This window comes from Schistocerca gregaria, chromosome X (assembly GCF_023897955.1).
Source record: "Schistocerca gregaria isolate iqSchGreg1 chromosome X, iqSchGreg1.2, whole genome shotgun sequence".
Classification (NCBI taxonomy): Eukaryota; Metazoa; Arthropoda; class Insecta; order Orthoptera; family Acrididae; genus Schistocerca; species Schistocerca gregaria.
In genome coordinates, this window is record NC_064931.1 from 821446247 (window position 1) to 821464600 (window position 18354).

At 45.5% G+C, this 18354-nt stretch overlaps 1 protein-coding gene across 2 annotated transcripts in view; it reads left to right on the forward strand.

Annotated features, from left to right (window-relative positions):
- Positions 1 to 18354, forward strand: part of LOC126298372 (ceramide synthase 6) — a 118548-nt gene that overhangs the window by 54355 nt on the left and 45839 nt on the right. The window lies entirely within an intron of this gene.

Sequence of the window (18354 nt, forward strand, 5' to 3'; positions counted from 1 at the left end):
CATAAGGTAAGTTCTGACGAAATTAAATTAATGGTTACTGCAAATGTAAACCATTGTGATAATGCGTGGATTCAGTCGTGTTATTTTCCGTCGACAAGTCTGAAGAATGAAATCGCTCCGAAAAAGAATTGACAGTAGTTAGTTGTGCCAAATACTACTGTGTATGGACTCTGAGGGGTCTCGGTACTTGATAGCAATAGCGCGTCTAGGCGCTTCAGATAGCGCGGTTCTAGGCGCTTCAGTCTGGAACTGCGTGACCGCTACGGTCGCAGGTTCGAATCCTGCCTCGGGCATGGATGTGTGTGATGTCCTTAGGTTAGTTAGGTTTAAGTAGTTCTAAGTTCTAGGGGACTGATGACCACAGATGTTAAGTCCCATAGTGCTCAGAACCATTTGAACCATTAGAGCAACAGCGCTGATGTCATTAAGCACTGACGAACTGCAAACCACTAACTGAACAGCAGCGTTCACAAAACCGTTAGACTATACGGGTCAGTCTGCTTATATTTTTAAAGTTTAGTTAACAACGTGGTTATTAACTAAACAGTAATTGTGTAAGAGCATCTTAATACTTTTCTTCAGGGAAATAAACGAGAGTCTTGTTGTAGTGGTCTACAGTGCGAAGACTGGTTTGTTCCAGATCTCCATGCTCGTCTAGTCCGTGCAAGCATCTTCATCTTTGTATAACTACTATAACTTACATCCATTTGAACCTGCGTACTATAGTCAATCGTGTCTCCATATACAGTTACCATTACCAAACTGATGATGCTACCAAATGCGTTTTGTTAACCAATTCCTTCTTTTTATCAGATTTTAACACAAATTTCTCACTTTCCCCAATTCGATCCAGTACCTCATCTTTGGTTATCCGATCTGATCTTCAGCATTCTTCTGTAGCACATTTCAAAAGCTTTTCTCGTATTATTTGAATTGCTTATCGTCCACGTTCCATGTCCATAGAAAGCTATACCCAAGATAAATACCTTCAGGGGAGACATTCATATCTAACAACACATTTATTTTTCAGAAATACCTTATTTTCTACGGCCAGTCAGAACTTCATATCTTCTCTACTCCGGTCAACGTCAGTTATTTTTCTGCCCAAGAAGCAAAACTAATGTATTTTTAGCGTTTCAGTTCATATTCTAATTCCTTTGCATCGCCGCACTTTGAATGAACTACGTTTCCATATAATTGATTTAACTTTTGCTGGAGTTCATCTTATGACGCCTCTTTCAAGACTGCCCATCCGTTCTGCTGATCTTTCAAGTCCTTTGCCGTTGCTAACAGAATTACGATGTCAACCTTGATCAGAAAGATTTTAATTGTCTTCCATGAACTTTAATTTCCTATGCAAATTTCTCCTTGGTTTTCTTTACAGCTTGCATAATGAACATATTGAATAACACTGCATCAGTCCATTCTCATGTACTTCTTTCCTTTCACTTCTTGAGATTACTGATTACCATAACTGTAGTCTAGTTTCCATACACGTTGTAGACAATGTTTCGCTGCCGTTACTGCATCCCTGTAACCTTCATAGTTTTACAGTTCTTATCAACACCATCACATTCTCTAAATCTACACATTTTATGAATGTAAGTTTGCCTTTGTCGAGTCTATCGTGTTACATACTTCCAAAGAATAACCACGTGCAGGTTGTCACGCAGCTCCAGTGAAATGCAGTGTAAAGTACTTTCCTGTAATGCTGACTTCAGATTGGTACAAAAGTGTTTCTGATAGTTAATTACGTTGGCGACTTGTCCTTGCAGCTATTAATTTAGCGCCTTCGCACTTGTTCTTTTAAACCAGCGTACACGTTTTCCTAGCCTGGGAAAACATTGGGACATAGTATTGGCATTGCCATTGGCTGTGGATTGGGCGAAAATAGTTGCTAATTATTGTCTGTGGAACATCGTAACAGTTACGTTGCTAGCGAGAAAAAACGCAACACTATAGTAAGTACAATCCTTGGAGACCATCGATCATTTTTAGCTCTTACACACAAACTTTGCCTCGGCCGCAATTAAGTACTCACACACACACACACACACACACACACACACACACACACACACACACACACACACGCGAACATAGTTTGGCAATTATTCGTCCACTTCATGGTACGTCGTATCCAGTTTTTCTCTCTCTTCATTATTGATCTAACAGAAGCAATGCCAAAACTTGTTATAAGGAGATATTGAAAATAAATAATTGCGATTTAGACAGTAATTCTTCTTGTAAGGCGCTATCAACCATGCTGTTCAGCGAGCTAATACCATCGGCGCCCGTCTGGGTAACATAAATCTAATGAAGTTGCTCGATCGTATAGTTTGCCTGGATCAGGTAATTTATAACTCGGTACTACAAAGGGAAACTCTTTGTCTGGCCTACATACAAGGCTGTTAAAGACCGAGAGTGATGTAATCTTACGTGGTTATCTGCCTAGTAACGGCATCATCCGCTGATAACCCGAGAAGTCGTCATCAGTGAAATTCTCCGAGAAAGCTTGCGTTCTCATAAAAGACTGTTTCGAAAGCACCAGTAAAGTGAAGGACGTGGCCTCTATCTTCAAATTAATATATTATGACAAACCATAGATTGCCTGTAAGCTTTTCTGAACAACAGTTAAGTAGTGTTTTTGAGCATTGTTATAGCTTGAACGCATCTAAAATTTACAACGAATGGTGGGGAAGAGAGCGGGAGGATGAGGAGGAGCAGCAGCAGCAGCAAGATAGAAACGTCTGCTGTAACACTAAAGAGATTCGTTGAGCTTACAGTCTCGTGTACCTTGTCTTATATGGTGTTAAGCTCTTAAACATAGAAAAGATTTGATCTGCAGATGAAGGGAGGGAACACTACCTTTAGCCTAACTTATTACTGCCAACGCTGCTGCCCGAGTTGTGCCATGGAACAATCATGTGACGTTCAAAAACATTGGCAAAAATACTGGAAAGTATTTATTACTGAGATGTGGTGTACACAAAACTCCACAAAGATCACACATTGAATCCAGGGACTGGAATTATAAAGTGTCCCTCACCAACTGATATAGTATATACACAGAAAATGGGGAATACCGTTGGCTAATGAAAGCTCAAGTAGTGTTTAGATCTATTCAGCCAAGAAAGGCATTTTCTCAATCTTTCCCAATCTCTCCTCCCCTGCCTCCAATAAAACTTTCCTTGCGCCGTGCCAGTTCATTTTTTCAAGAACCACAAAAACCGAAAAAGAATAACTATACAACTGCGAAAATCGTGCAGTGGAGGTTTGAGATGATTTTGAAGCAAGTATTAGAAAATGGATGAGAGTCAGTCTTGCGATATGGATTAGAAGCAAATGCTTATCTACATCATTCAAACACTGTGTTTATATCAAGATCAGCAACTGTTGTAGGTTACTAAATTGAACAGAATATTTTTTTTATAATCACCAACAGTATCGGTACATCTTTGTGGAAAGCTGCCGTAAAGTGAAATTGTCACAGTTGGACAGATATTGTCCCGTAACCATGTTGTCATTCATCCACTCATATGTTTACTTCTTTCTTTTCATCCGGCGTCGGTCCTATCACGTACAGAGCCCTGGAGATGCCCACCTGCTGACTCCCTTATTTCTTTCATGTTGCTTGTACTATTTACAGTACAAAAGACATCCATTAGGTTTTTAGCCTTCTCACTTTTACTGTTATGAATCTACAGACTCCCTCCATGGGCTCACCACTCTTCAGCGAGTACTTACTTGGCTACTATGGGTCCCCAGCCCTTAGAGCACTACTTCCTCTTTCTGTGCTGCAAACCTACACTTTGTCTATCTCTTGCCAACTTTGAATTTCTGTCGGATGGTCGCTTTGGTGCAGACGCTACTTGGACTTGGTTGACAATTTTGATCCTGATTAACAGTTCCACTCCTGGTGCTATCTTCACCTTCCATTAACGATTTTATGGTCCCCATTATTGGGTTTTACTTGCCTTCTTTTCCAAATCTTACTGGAGTGAGTGTCATGTTGGGAAGGTCGCCCATGGTGGTGTATGCTCTGCCTCTGTGCCCTTGCGCACTTTCTTCCTCTTGTTGTAGATGCTTAAAACCCAGCATGGTAGCTATCCCATTGGGAGGGGCGATAGGGGGGAGGAATTTAAGTACTTCACAGTGGTAGCCCTTCGACCAAGCAGGGATTTCACTGTTGGTGCCTGTGCTGCAAGTAGTAAGGTAAGGCCAGCATCAGGACGTTTTGTTAGTGCAGGTTGCCTGCATTAGGGCCAGGTATACATTCAAGGGCAAACCTAGTGTTCTGCTCCATGTCAGCCATTAAATTTCTGTTGTCTTTTGAGCGACAGGTCCTTAACATATTGTAGTACGCAATTTTTGATATCAAATTAATATCTCATTAATGACATGGTGACAGCTGATTGATATCTGACCCCCTTCCCTTAAACTATTGTTCTGCTAAGAGGTTTGTGACCCACTAGGGATAATCGATCCTTCCGAGAAACCCCCCTCCTCCTTCCCCACCCCTCTGCAAACCTCCAACCTTCCCCCCTTCCCCCCTTCCCCCCCACCAATACAAGCACACTTTCAGACCTGAGTTATTTGATTAGGTTTCCTCCCACTCTATCAATTTGACGATAAATTAAATCAATTAAAACCCTCCCCTACTGGGGAATCCCTCAGCCCTCCACTCCCCTCCCTCCCCTCCCTCCCCTCTGGAAATGGGTGGGTCTGTGCTGGAGAGGAGGGATCGCACAACAGATAATTCAATTGGATAGCTATATTGTTTTTTATAGAATTTAATTTGCAGGGAGTTGAATATCTCTTGTTTGTCATTCACTGCTTTTTGGGAATCGCACAAGGAATACCATCAACATAACACACCACATGTAATTACACTGTTAAAAACCTTTGTTGTGAAGCACGTACTGTCTACCATTGGCTGGATTGTACAACACTTGCCAACAGCTTCCTGTATTCCCACAGCCGCTGTCAGCTGCTGCACTCCGCACCAGCCGCCTTGTGCAACGCACAGACTGGGTGTCCATGCCAGTCCTGAAGAAAGCATCAGGTGGCAGCAACCCTTTGATATTTGACATCTGAGAAATTGATGTCCCGTGCAACTGCTTCGCCTGCATGTGCCATCAGTCGCTGTCAGACCAAACCGCAAACACAGCATTCACATGGTAAACCCTCCTGCAGGATACCAGCGCACATGAGAACTCCTTCCAAGGTGAATGCCTGACGGGAATCATTCCAGAAATACTGCTGAAGTCACCAGAAATACAGCTGAATTCAATAAATTTATTGTGTGGCCAGTTTTTCCTTACATGCTATTGGTGGATACTAGGACTGATATGATGGCACAATTCGATTCTGCAACTGTGTTTTCAAACCCTACTGGACTTCCTTTTTCCACTTGCCTCCTATTGGTGGATACTGACACCTTTACGTCGTATGGTAGGAAGTCCATTTCATTGGCAGTAGTTGAAAATTCCAAACTTCACCTCAGTTGTATGCTACACTATATGATCAGAAGTATCCGGATACCTGGTAGAAAATGATTTAAAAGTTAGTGGCGCCCTCCATTGGTAATGCTGGGATCAGTATGGTGTTCACCCACACTTAGCCTTGATGACAGTTTCCACTCTTGCAGCCACATGTTCAATCAAATGCTGGAAGGTTTCTTGGGGAATGGCAGCCCATTCTTCACAGAGTGCTGCACTGAGGAGAGGTATCGGTGTCGGTCGGTGGGGTCTGGCATGAAGTTGGCATTCCAAAACCTCCCAAAGGTGTTGTACAGGATTCAGGTCAGGGTTCTGTCCAGGCTTGTCCATTACAGGGATGTTGTTGTTGTCATGTAACCACTCTGCCACAGGCCGTGCAATATGAACAGGTGCTCAATCATGTTGAAAGATGCAGTTGCCATCCGCGAATTGCTCTTAAACAGTGGGAGCAAGAAGATAGTTAAAACATCAATGTAGACCTGTGCTGTGGTAGTGTGACGCAAAACAAAAGCCCATCCATGAAAAACACGACCACACCACACCATAAAACCACCACTTCTAAATTTTACTGTTGGCTCTACACACGCTGGCTGATGTTCACCAGTCACTCCCCATACCCATACCCATACCCACACCCACATCCTGCCATCGGATCGCCAAATTGTGTACCGTGATGTCACTCCAACATTTTTCCGCTGTTCAATCGTCCAATGTTCACGCTCCTGTACACCAAGGGAGGTGTCGTTTGGCACTTATTGCATGAAGTATGGCTTATGAGCAGCCGGTCAACCATGAAATGAAAGTTTCCTCACCTGTTGCCTAACTGTCATAGTACCTTCAGGAAATTCTGATGCAGTTTGGAATTCCTGTGTGGTAGTCTGGATAGATGTCTGCCTATTAGACATTATGATCCTCTTAAACTATCGGCAGTCTCTGTCGGTCAACAGACGAAGCCAGCTTGCATACTTTAGTGCCATACATGTCCCTTCACGTTTCCACTTCACTATCACATTGGAAACAGTGGACATAGGGATGTTTAAGAGTGTGGAAATCTCACATACACACGTATGACATAAGTGACATCCAATCACCTGACCACGTTCCAAGTCCGTGACTTTCACGGAATGCTCCATTCTGCTCACTCTCAATGTCTAATGACTACTGAGGTCGCTGATCTTGAGTACCTGGCAGTAGGTGGCAGCACAATGCACCTAATATGAAAAATGTATGTTTTTGAGTGTGTTGAGATACTTTTTATCACATAGTTTATGTGAGGAAGGATTGGACAGATGCTTGCTTGCAATACAACTATCGGAAACAATAAATGGATCAATGGGAAATTTGATGTTGCGATTGGGTTTTTAAAGCACTATAGAATTCCTGAATTAATTCTCTTTGGTGCATTCGGAAGGAGGAAGAAGGGACTACTGCATGATAGGATAGAGACAACAACAAATACCACCATGAAGACTGAGTCCACTGTGATGTATTGAGAAGCACTAAACACAACACATTTAAACTACGATCTAGTCCGTATCAGTAGTAGTCATGGCTAGATGTCAGAGGTTGCTGAAACACTCGCACATCCCATGTGCTCATGTCCAGATGTCCACATACCATGCACCAGTCCCCTCATACACCACCAGTGTCAATATTCAGAGATTGTGGAAAACTGTGTCCATGACTGCAGCAACAGTCGTGTATGCAGAGTTCACCACCCCCAGCTATGGAGGGCAGCCGAGGAAGATTAGTGTGATAAGAATTCGTATGTTATCAATGCGTCCAATACTAATACTTAGCAGTGATCGATATTGAATCGCTCAATTTTCCATGGAAAATGCATACAATGCAACTCGTACTGTCGCAGAGAAAGTCCAATGCATACTGACTATTAGTTAACTATTCAGAGGGCACTACTGCTGGGACTTTTCGTGAAGCTGCAGCCAAGAACTGACTATCTGGCTGGCCAGAATTTTTCTGTGGATCTGCCACTCACTGGAGCTTTAAGTCTTAAACCCCCATTCATGCTGGCCACAGGCTGCCTCCACCCTTCCCCCTGCTTGCGAAACAGTGTCATCTAGGAAACTAGCAAGATATTTATCACTGTAAATACAAGTAAATATTAAGATTGCAGCCCAAATCTGATGACATTTGATAATGAGCAAAATATGGGAAGTACCTTCTCCAGACAGTTGTGGCTCTGAAAATATCAATATCTACATCCCTCTTATGGATGGGCATAATTTTCCACATATAATCCTTCATCTCCCTTATGGCTATCGATACATTGAAATCGCTGTCTCCAACATGAAATCCATGCTTCCACTAGAACTGGGCACAGTCATTTTCTTTAGCCATTTCGAAGCTATGACCACAATAACTTTGCAGCCCCCCCCCCCCCCCCTGCAGGTCTGGGGGGTTAGAATATGCCCAAGGTAATCCTGCCTGTCTTAAGAGGCGACTAAAAGGAGTCTCACGTTTCGGCCTTTGTGATGGTCCCCGGTAGGGTTGAACATCTGTTTTTCAAAATTTTGCCGAAGAGCGAGCCACTTTGTGAAGGATGCCTTACATGGTGCATAGTGTCTATGTGCTCAGACCTCTGGCATCCTTCGTCAACATGGATCTGCACTTCGGCTCATTCTCCAGCTGTTGGGTGCAGTATAACTTTCTGCGCTGTCGACGATAATGAACTTCTTAGCTCGTTTGCATCTGATACCCAGCACGATTGCCAGTCCGTTGTGGTGTGGCCACCATGTACCCTGTTGGTTGTAGCCCCTGGACTGTATAGGGATCGCTCTGCTGATGCCTGCGCCATTAACTCCCCACATATGCCAAGGAGTAGATGCCCGGCACCTTGGGGCGTCGTCTCATGCTGGTGGTCAAACACCAGCAGTCTCTAAGCACTCAAGGTCTAACTTTAATTCCCAAGAAATACGACCACAAATGCCCCTGTTACCTCTTATGTACGAGAGTTGATGGGGAATCTTTCTTGTCAATGAGACGTCAATTTTTTGTGGAGTATCTAGACGAAAAGTTTGGGGAGGTGGAGGGCTTGTCCAAAATGGGATTAGGGTCAGTCTTCATCAAAATAGCATCCTCTACCTAGTCACGGGCACTACTCACCTGTGACAAACTAGGTGATCTTCCTGTTTCCATCACGCCCCAGAAGAGCTTGTCTGTGTGACCATATCCTTCATAGAGCGATGGGTAACAAGAACAGAACTATAGATACCAGATGGGAGAATGTGGGGTTTGTGACTAGTCAGTAACTTGCGAACTAATGGGTAACACACTTTCTCCTTTACCGGAATTTCTTGAACAGACCGCTCATCTATATACACTGGACAATACCAGGAGGAGGCAGCACCAGCAACTGTTTTTCAGCGTTGTACTCCACTGACCGCACAAGCACGGTGATGCTTCTGTGGACCTCATGGAGCTGGATCCTCCTGATTCTGTGCCCTGTAGTAGCGACTCTCCACCAGCTGTTCCTCAGTGGCCACTGAGTTGACACATCTACATCTCTTCCTCCTGATGACTGTCCTTCAATGGAACGTTGGCGGCCTTTGGTCCCACAAAGAGGATTTATGACTCCTTTTAGCATTGCAGCATTCCCGTTGTACTTTGCCTTCAGGAAACGAAATTGCGCTTTGAGCTTTCACATTACTAACAGATTAGTTTTGACCTTCTGCTTGAGGTCAGTATTCCATCTCATGGGGGCATCATGCTGCTCATATGGGGTGACCTACATAGTCAACCCATCTCCTGACTACCCATCTTCAAGCTGTTGCCATTTGCCTTTTCCTTCCTCACCTGTCTTTCTCCCTCTGTGCCATTTGTGCACGTACGTCCTTCCATGTCACCAGGGCAGACTTCCTTCAGCTTATTGGGCAGCGACCTCCCACATTTTTTGCTACTCAGTGACTTTAATGTGCATCAGCCCCTTTGGGGTTCTCCCAGGACCTGCCAGAGTGGTGTCCTCTTGGCTGACCACCTTAACCAACTCAACCCATTCTGCCTTAACACTGGAGCACCCACTTCCCTTTCTGACTCCTTACACACCTATTCCCATTTAGACCTGTCCTTTTGCACTGCCCAGCTTGCCCATCGTCTTGAGTGGTCTGTTCTTTCTGATGCCTACTTGAGCGACCATTTCCCGTATGCTGACCCTTACCCCATCCACATGCATGCCCAAGCGGCAGTTACTAAGGCTGACTGGCAGCTTTACTCCTCCCTGGCGACCTTCGCAGAACAAGATTTCGTCAGTTTGATGACCAGGCGGACTATCTCATCAACGTTATCCTCACTGCTGCAGAACGTTCCATTCCTCGCACTTCCTGTTTACCACATAGTGTCCCAGTCCCTTGGTGGACTGAGGCATGCCGCGACGCAATTCACGCACGAAGACGTGCTCTCTACATTTTTAACTGCCACTCTGCTGGAAAACTGCATTCATTATAAACAAATGTGTGCAAAGTGTCACTGAGTTCTTCGGGATAGCAAAAGAGCTAGTTGGTTTTAATTCACTAGTTGTTTTAACAGTTCCACATCTTCCTCTGTCGTGTGGGCCAACTTCCGACGGCTCTGGAACCAAGATCCATTCCCCCATTTCTGGCTTGAGAGTAGATGCCGATATCGTGGATCCTGTTGCTATCTCCAACACTTTGGGCCGCCATTTTGTGGAAGTTTCGAGCTCTTCCTACTGTCACCCTTGCCTTTATCCATCGGAAACGAGTGGTGGTGGTTCGGTTGATACCCTTCTCTTCTATGAATCGTGAGTGCTACAATGCCACCTTCACTATGAAGGAACTATGTCATGCTCTCAGTTCATCCCAGTCCTCCGCCCAGGGCCAGACGCTATCCACATTCAGATGTTGCAGCACCTATCTCTTGCAGGCAAGCACTTTCTTCTTAACACATACAACAGCATCTGGGCCGAGAGCACATTTCCTGGATGCTGGCATGAAGCTACAGTCATACCCATACCTAAGCCTGGTAAGGACAAATACCTTCCTTCCAGCTACTGTCTCATCTCTCTTACCAGCTGCATTTTCAATGTGATGGAACGTATGATTCATGCCCGGCCAGTGTGGTGGCTCGAATCTCGCCATTTACTCACGAATGCACAGTGTGGATTTCGAGAGTGGCGTTCTGCAGTGGACCATCTCATTACTTTGTCCACCCATGTCATGAATGGTTTTCTGCGGAAATCCCAGACTGTGGCCATGTTTTTCGATTTGGAGAAAGCCTACATCATCTGCTGGAGAACTGGTACCCTCTGTACTCTTTACACATGGGGCTTCCGTGGTCGCCTGCCCTGTTTTCTTTGGGCATTTTCACAAGCATGAGTTTTCAAGGTCCTTGTGGGTTCTGCCTTGTCGGACACCTTTATTCAGGAAAATGGTGTACCTCAGGGTTCCATCCTGAGCGTCGTCCTCTTTGCTATTACTATTAACCCTATAATGGCCTGTCTCCCACTGGGCATCTCCGGCTCCCTTTCTGTCGATGATTTTGCCATCTATTGCAGTTCTCCACTTGCCTGTCTCACTGAGCGGCATCTTCAGCGCTATCTTGATCGTCTTTACTCCTGGAGCATCACCAATGGCTTTAGCTTTTCCAGTGAGACAACCGTCTATATGAATATCTGGTGATGCAAATGGTTTCTCCCACCATCTCTACATCTTGGGCCTGCTGCCCTTCCATTAGTTAACACTACGAAATTCCTGGGGCTCATCCTCAATGGGAAATTCTCTTGGTCCTCCCATGTCTCTTACCTGGCAGCCCACTGTACGTAGTCCCTCAATGTCCTAAGTGTCCTCAATGGTACTTCTTGGGGTGCCGATCGAACCACCCTCCTCCGTTTGTGCCGGTACTTTGTTAGTTCGAAACTCGATTATGAGTGCTTTGTTTATGCATCTGCGCGCCAATACCTTTCACACCATCTCAACACTATTCATCATCATGGCATCCATTTGGCTACAGGCGCCTTCCACACCGCCCAGTTGAGTGTCTGTGTGCTGAAGCTGCTGAACTACCACTGTTCTACCGCCGTGACCTTCTCCTCAGCAGGTATGAATGCCATTATTTTGTCGTGTGTGGCCACCGCTCCTATGCCTCTGCCTCCTCCTTTGATGATTCCTTAGATCATCAGTATGGGTCTCGTCCCTCTTCTCTGTTACCTCCTGGAGTACGCTTTCGCCACTTGCTATGGCGGCTTAACTTCACACTACCTGAAACGTTCCCAGTGGGTGTGAACCCTTCACCACCTTGGCTTCATGAAACTGCTCATGTTAACCTTGACCTTCTTTCGCTTCCTAAGGACACTACTCCATCCTTGGTCTATCGCCTTCAGTTTTACGACCTTCGCATGGAACGTAGCGATAGTACCTTTGTATACACGGATGGCTCTCGGACTGACTGTGGGGTCGGGTGTGCCTTCGCCCTCAGGGGGCTCACGGTTATTCCGCAAATTCAAGCGTGGTGCCCCGAGCTATTGCAGCTCATTTTTCATTCCCTAGCTGCTTTGTCTTCTCCCTGCACCTTTCCTTCCCTGTTGCCACCTCCTTCCCCTCACTTGGTGTTCTTCTTTATGTCGACCTGGCTGTTCCCCTGGTTTCCTGTATTTGTTGCAATTTTGTTCCTTTTGCCTGTTCTTTCACCCTTTTGGCATTTCATTCCCCACTTGAGGTTTGACCTTCACTTCAAAATTTCCTGTTTTTTAGTGTGAGCCATATGGGGAAGAACTCCCTCCCTAGCAGCTATGGTGTGGATTCCTCTCCCCTCTCCCTTCCCCACTGTAGCCTTCCTCCCTGTTAGGTCGCCAGCATGTGTAGCCAGTCCGTGTGCTGGGGCTGTTATGTACCCATTTGGCTGAGCCCCCTGACAACACAGGGATCACACTACTGATACCTGAGCTGTTCCCTCCTCGTGTTTGCCAAGGAGTGGTTGCTTGTCTTCTTGGAGCATTGGAACTCGTGGCAATGACCGCTATGTCAGACGGCCCTTGCTGTAGCTGTGTGGTGTCCAAGGGGAAAGCCCCTGGTCGGAGTGGGTGGTATCAGGGCGAATTCTTGGTGCATGAAGTGTATCAAGCTGCAAAAATCTGGCCATTCTCACATGGCGGTCTCTTTGAATGGGATACTTGAATGCTGTCTCGTATGACCTGGCAGCCTTCCCTTCCCTGGCTGCACCATGGGAGGAGGGCCAGGCTCGCTGTCTTGGGCTGAAACCTTTGCCCCATTACCTCGTCTGTACCAGGACATATGGGGACACATTCACTGCCACAATGCTGTTGTTTTTGTGGAAAATATAGAGGACAAGTTTGATGAAGTGGAGACTATTAGTAAGATGCAGTTGGGCTCCCAGTTGATGAAAGCTTTTTCTGCCACCCAATCCGCATCTCTTCGTGCCTGTGATCGTCTTGGCAACGCCTCAGTGTCTATCACTCTCTGAATATGGTCCAGTGAGTCATTTTTCATAGGCACTTTATCCTGCAAACTGATGATGAACTCCAGGCTAATCTGGAGTAGTGTGACATTGTTTGTTTGACATGTGCAGAAGGTTTGCAAAGACAACCACACCAATACTGGCGCCTTCATTCTGGCTTTCGAGGGGGATACCTCCTCACAGGTTATGTGCTACAGATGTTACATGAAGCCGTACATCCCTCCACCTATGTGGTGCTTGTGTTTTGGGCACATGTCTTCCTGCTGTACAGCGGACCCTTTGTGTGGTGACTGTGGCCACCCAGTCCATGAGGGAAGCCCTTCTGTTCTGCCACCTGTGTGTGTTAATTGTGCTGAGCGCCACTCCCCTAGCTCACCAGATTGCCAGGCTTGCAAGAGAGACAAAGAAGATACAAGAATATAAGTCCCTGGCTCGCCTGTCCTACACTGAGTCTCGCCAAAAGTATGACACACTCCATCGGGTGTCACTATCTTCAACTTTTGCTTCTGTTACTTCCTCCTGCCCCCTCCTCCCCCATGCCCCATCCTCCCGCCTCCCCTATCCCTCCATCTCCTCCCCTCCACCCCCTCCCCTCCACCTCCCCCCTTGAGCATGCAGCCTGTTCAGTTGTTCTTCTGTGTGTCCCAAGTCATGTGGGAATCAGAGGGAATGAATTGGATGGTCGTTTGGCTAGAGAAGCAGATACTTAACCCCCTTTTCCTTTCACTATTCCAGTTGCAGCTATGCGGATCTACGTCAAATCTCTCTTTGCCGAACAGTGGAATGCCATCTGGAACGCTACTGCTCATAGTAACAAACTCTGCACAATCAAGGAGTCACTCCACACAATCAAGGAGTATACTGCTGTTTGGGGCACTTCTTTCTGCCCCTGTCGAAGGAGTCCACTGTTTTATATCGTTTATGCATTGGCCATACCTGGCTCACTCATTGTTTCCTCCTACGTAACGACCTGCCCCTACAATGTGGTTGTGGCGCCCGACTGACGATATCTCACATATTGGTGGCATGTTCCTTTCTTCCGACCCTTCGTATAGTCTTCCTGCTTCCTTAAATTTAATATTAGCGGACGATCCACGGATGGTTGTTCTGGTCCTCGGTTTCGTCCGTGGTGAAAGTGGTTTTTGTTTCCAGATATAAGGTTCTCCGCCGAAGCTATAGGGCGAAGGCCATTTAATTTTTAGTTTTGGACCTCCATTTTTATATGGTGTTTTTTAGCCCTTTTCCACGTGCCTTGTTTAGCTGTCTCCTGTTCTGTCCATTGGGGCTGACATATAGTCGTTTCCCTCGTATCTGTGTTCGTGTTCTCCAGTTTTGACTTGCGCGCGTATGACCCCAGTTGTTTATTGCGCCCTAAAACAAAACGCAAACAAAACGAACCTAACGATTTCCGAAAGGGAGTGTCTCGTGTCCAGCTCCCACAACCATTTCGCGTTCAGAGTCTCTGCTAATTCCCGTCGTGCAGCCATAATCACGTCGGAAACCTTTCCATATGATTCACGTGAGCACAAATGACAGTTACTCCAATGCACTGCCTTTTTATACGTTGTATATGCTACACTACCGCCATCCGTATAGCTAGCCCAGGACTTTTGTCACCTCAGTGTAAAGCTGCTCGGAGAAATTCAAACTCTGTCTCCTCGAGAATTTTTGAGTGTTTCACCTTACAGCCTAGGTTAGGAGTTTCGAACTTCAGATACCATAAATATGAAAAATTACGAATTTCATATTGCCTCGTGGTTCACTTGTTAGATTTTAGTTCTGATGTAACAAAAAATGAGGCACGGATAGCAATGGAAAGCTGCAGCATCTACGACTGTACTCTGTGGGACATTTTACTTATGCAAATATTTTGTTTCTGTATGTTGACATGGTAGCCTTCAATCCATACATATGTGGTAACAGATGAATTTATCATTTTTAAAAGTGTTAGATCTGACATTAGGAAACACTTAACGATAAAGCACCATTGACGACGGTACAATGAAATTGATTTTACAATGCCTACATTAACAGTGGGCCACACAAATATTTGGTTTGGGCAGCTGTTCATATTTCAGGCCTCTACCCAGATTTAGGCTATCCGTGCTTTTGCTAAATCACTTGACACAAATGCCAGGATAGTTTCTTTGAAAGGACACGTTCTCAATACGAGCATGTGCTCAATCTCTAATAGCCTTGTCATTGACGAGACGTTAAATCCTCGTAGCCCTTCCTTTCTTCGATATTACAGTGACTCTGGATTCCCTGTAGTAAAAGGATAGGTACGGGGGAGGGCAAGCAGAGATACAAAACGGTGTTTATTAAAAGTTCTCTGTGGCAGACCCCTTTACACTGCCTGAAACTGCTGGAAGAGGAAAATCGTTGTAAAAATGTCACACAAGGTATATGTCATTTGACCTAGGAAATATTGACTAATATAGACAGTTCTTGAAGGTAGTGAACAAAAGCGTTTTGGCTTATCGTCTGAAGCCTGTTTTACTCTTAATTTCAGAGTAACGCTAAGAAATTAGTTTCTCGTCCTCCTCCCTACCCCTCCGTTACTCCCTCCATTTCACTAGCACTGACATTTCAGTATTGAGGCAATATTCGTGCATAATTGATTATTTCGCTGCCTTCTATAGCAAAATCGTAGTACATTTCGTCTGGAGTGGACAAACGTTTGTAGGAAAGATATGAACTAGTACATTGGGTGTATGCACATCTACAGTGGCGGTAGAATAGCATACACGAGGTCTAAAAGGACAGTGTATTGGCGGAGCTGTCGTTTGTACTCAAGTAATTCATGTGAATACGTTGCGACATTATTATGGCCGCACGACGAGAATTAACACTGAGCGCCAAATGGTCGTTGGAGCTAGACGCTTGGGACATTCCATTTCGGATATCGTTACGGAATTCAATATTCTGAGGTCTACAGCACCAAATGTGTGCCGAGAATACAAAATTTTAGCCGACGGCCATCACTGAACGACCGAGAGCAGCAGCACCTGCGCAGAGTCGACATTGCTAACGGACAAGCTACTTGCGTAAAATAACCACAGAAATCAATGTGGGACCTACGACGAACGATCTGTTAGGATAATGCGGCGAAATTTGGCGTCAATGGACCATGGCAGCAGATGATCGACGTGAGTGCGTTTGCTAACATCACGACTCGCAACCTTATCAGTTGGACTCTAGACGACTGGAAAGCCGTGGCCTAGTCGTATGAGTTCCGACTTCAGTTGGTAAAAGCTGTTGGTAAGGTTTGAGTACGGCGTATACTTCACGAAGCCATAGACCCAAGTTGTCAAAGGCACTGTGCAAGCTGGTGGTGGCTCCATAACGGTGTGGGCTGTGTTTACATTGAATGGACTGGATCCTCTGGCTCAACTGAACCAATCATTGACTGTAAACTAAATGGTTACGTTCCGCCCAAACAGCGATGGAATTTTAATGGATGACAGTGCGCCGTTTCACCACAGTTATTCACGATTGTTTTCAAGAGCATTCTGGACAATTCGGGCGAATGATTTGGCCACAAAGATCACCCGTCGTGAATCCCATGGAACATTTATGGAACATGATCTAGAGGTCAATTCTTGCACGATATCCTGCACTGGCAACACTTTTGCAAATATGTAATGATATAGACGCGGCATGGCTCTGTATTTCTGCAACGGATTGCCAGTGACTGGAGTCCATGCGACGTCGAGTTGCTGCACTGCTCCAGGTAAAAGGAGGTCCGACACGATATTAGGTGGTATCCGATGACTTTTGTCGCCATAGTGTGTATTAGTTATGGACTAGACAGTAAATCTTCTTACAGCCGTTAAAAACTGTCCCGAATGAAAGTAAATAATGAAAAAGATCAATAAAGTCTACCAATTCTTAGTAGTATCCTCCGGTTTACTGCCGGATCCTAAAATCAAAAGACTTAATAATTTGGTGATCCATCTGTCCGCCATCTTCAGGAGAGAGGCAGCGGTGGTTGCTGCAGCTGCTGCTAAAAATTGATGCCAAAGTTGCAATTCGTCATCCTGCCCCCCGTACCGTATATGGCACATGCGCCGCTCACCACTGTTGCTGGCCCAAAGGCTGGGTTTGGTGGCGCCGCCCTTGGTAGAACGGCGCGTTCAAAGACGATCTTCAAACACTCAGGCAGGACGTGGTAATGAATGTTGTGTTTTAATGGAATATAATACAGAGTTCCATGTCCTATTAAGCTGAAAACCATTGTCTTTATTAATCGTTTGCCGGCCAACCTAGTTCCATTGACTCTTTTATAAACACTGTTCCAAATACTGGGAGACAGGCAAGTATTAGGGTCTCGTCAAATTTCATTTCGTGTCCCCAGTTTAAACAATGTCTAGCTACCGCCGGGTTTCCATGCTGTTACAGCCCCTTGCGACGGCCACATTCTGCGCTCCTGTTCTGAACAGTGTGAATCGAAAGGCCGATATAAGCCTTCCCACATTGACGTGGAATGTTTTGTATGCCGGGCTTCCGAAGTTCCAAATCGTCCTCTTCCTGGGGACACCACGTTATTGTAGTAACCTTTAGTGCCAGGAGGAACGGTATTTGTGCCTTGATGACGCTGAGCGTTATGCCAGCAGTAGTACAGCTATTGGCATGGTCGCCTAAGCCAGACAGGCCTCAATAGAGGAGCGTGAAGAAGTGCGTCCTACAGACTAGGGAAGGAAGGGCTGTGGTTTTTCCCAGGGAGCACGGCCAGCAGTGGATGCGTACTGGTACGTCTACCACGGGTTTCCCAAGCAGGGAACCAGCCAGTGCGAACGGACCTCTTTCACTGTAAACTCTGGGCATACTTTGGAGGCCATCTTTATGTGCGGTAGCGGAACTTTGTGTGTTTCCGAGAAATAGGACCTTGGCTTCACGGTCTGGTCCGTGAGGAAGGTATACGCCTCTACAATAAAAACATAATCTTAATCTCAAGGTGTGCTACGAGCTGACGAAGGGAATGGCTGTTGAGGTAAAATAGTCTGTAGTACGCAACCTCTGGAGCACTGGCCGCCACCAGATGTATAAAGCATGCTCACGTACGTGGTGCTCTGTCTGGGTCGACATTTGTTTCCATATCGGATCATGGGATCCATATGGAGCAATCTAAATTCATATCTACTACTTATGGGACAGGTGTACACTCAGGTAGTACATACACCTACCCAACAAAAAATAAAGGTCGGTTGGTCAGTCCACCCAAGAAGTCGTCTCTGAATTATAGTTACAGGACACCAGTCTGCTTTCATTGTAGTCAAGAGAGAAGGGAACCTTTGAAAAGGTCTAAAGGTCTCCCTTTTTTATATTCACAAGGCATTGGAGGGTATTGCTGGGTCATTGAAGTGTTAAATGTTTTTGTAAAGGAATGCTCGTAGCTGAAAGTGCC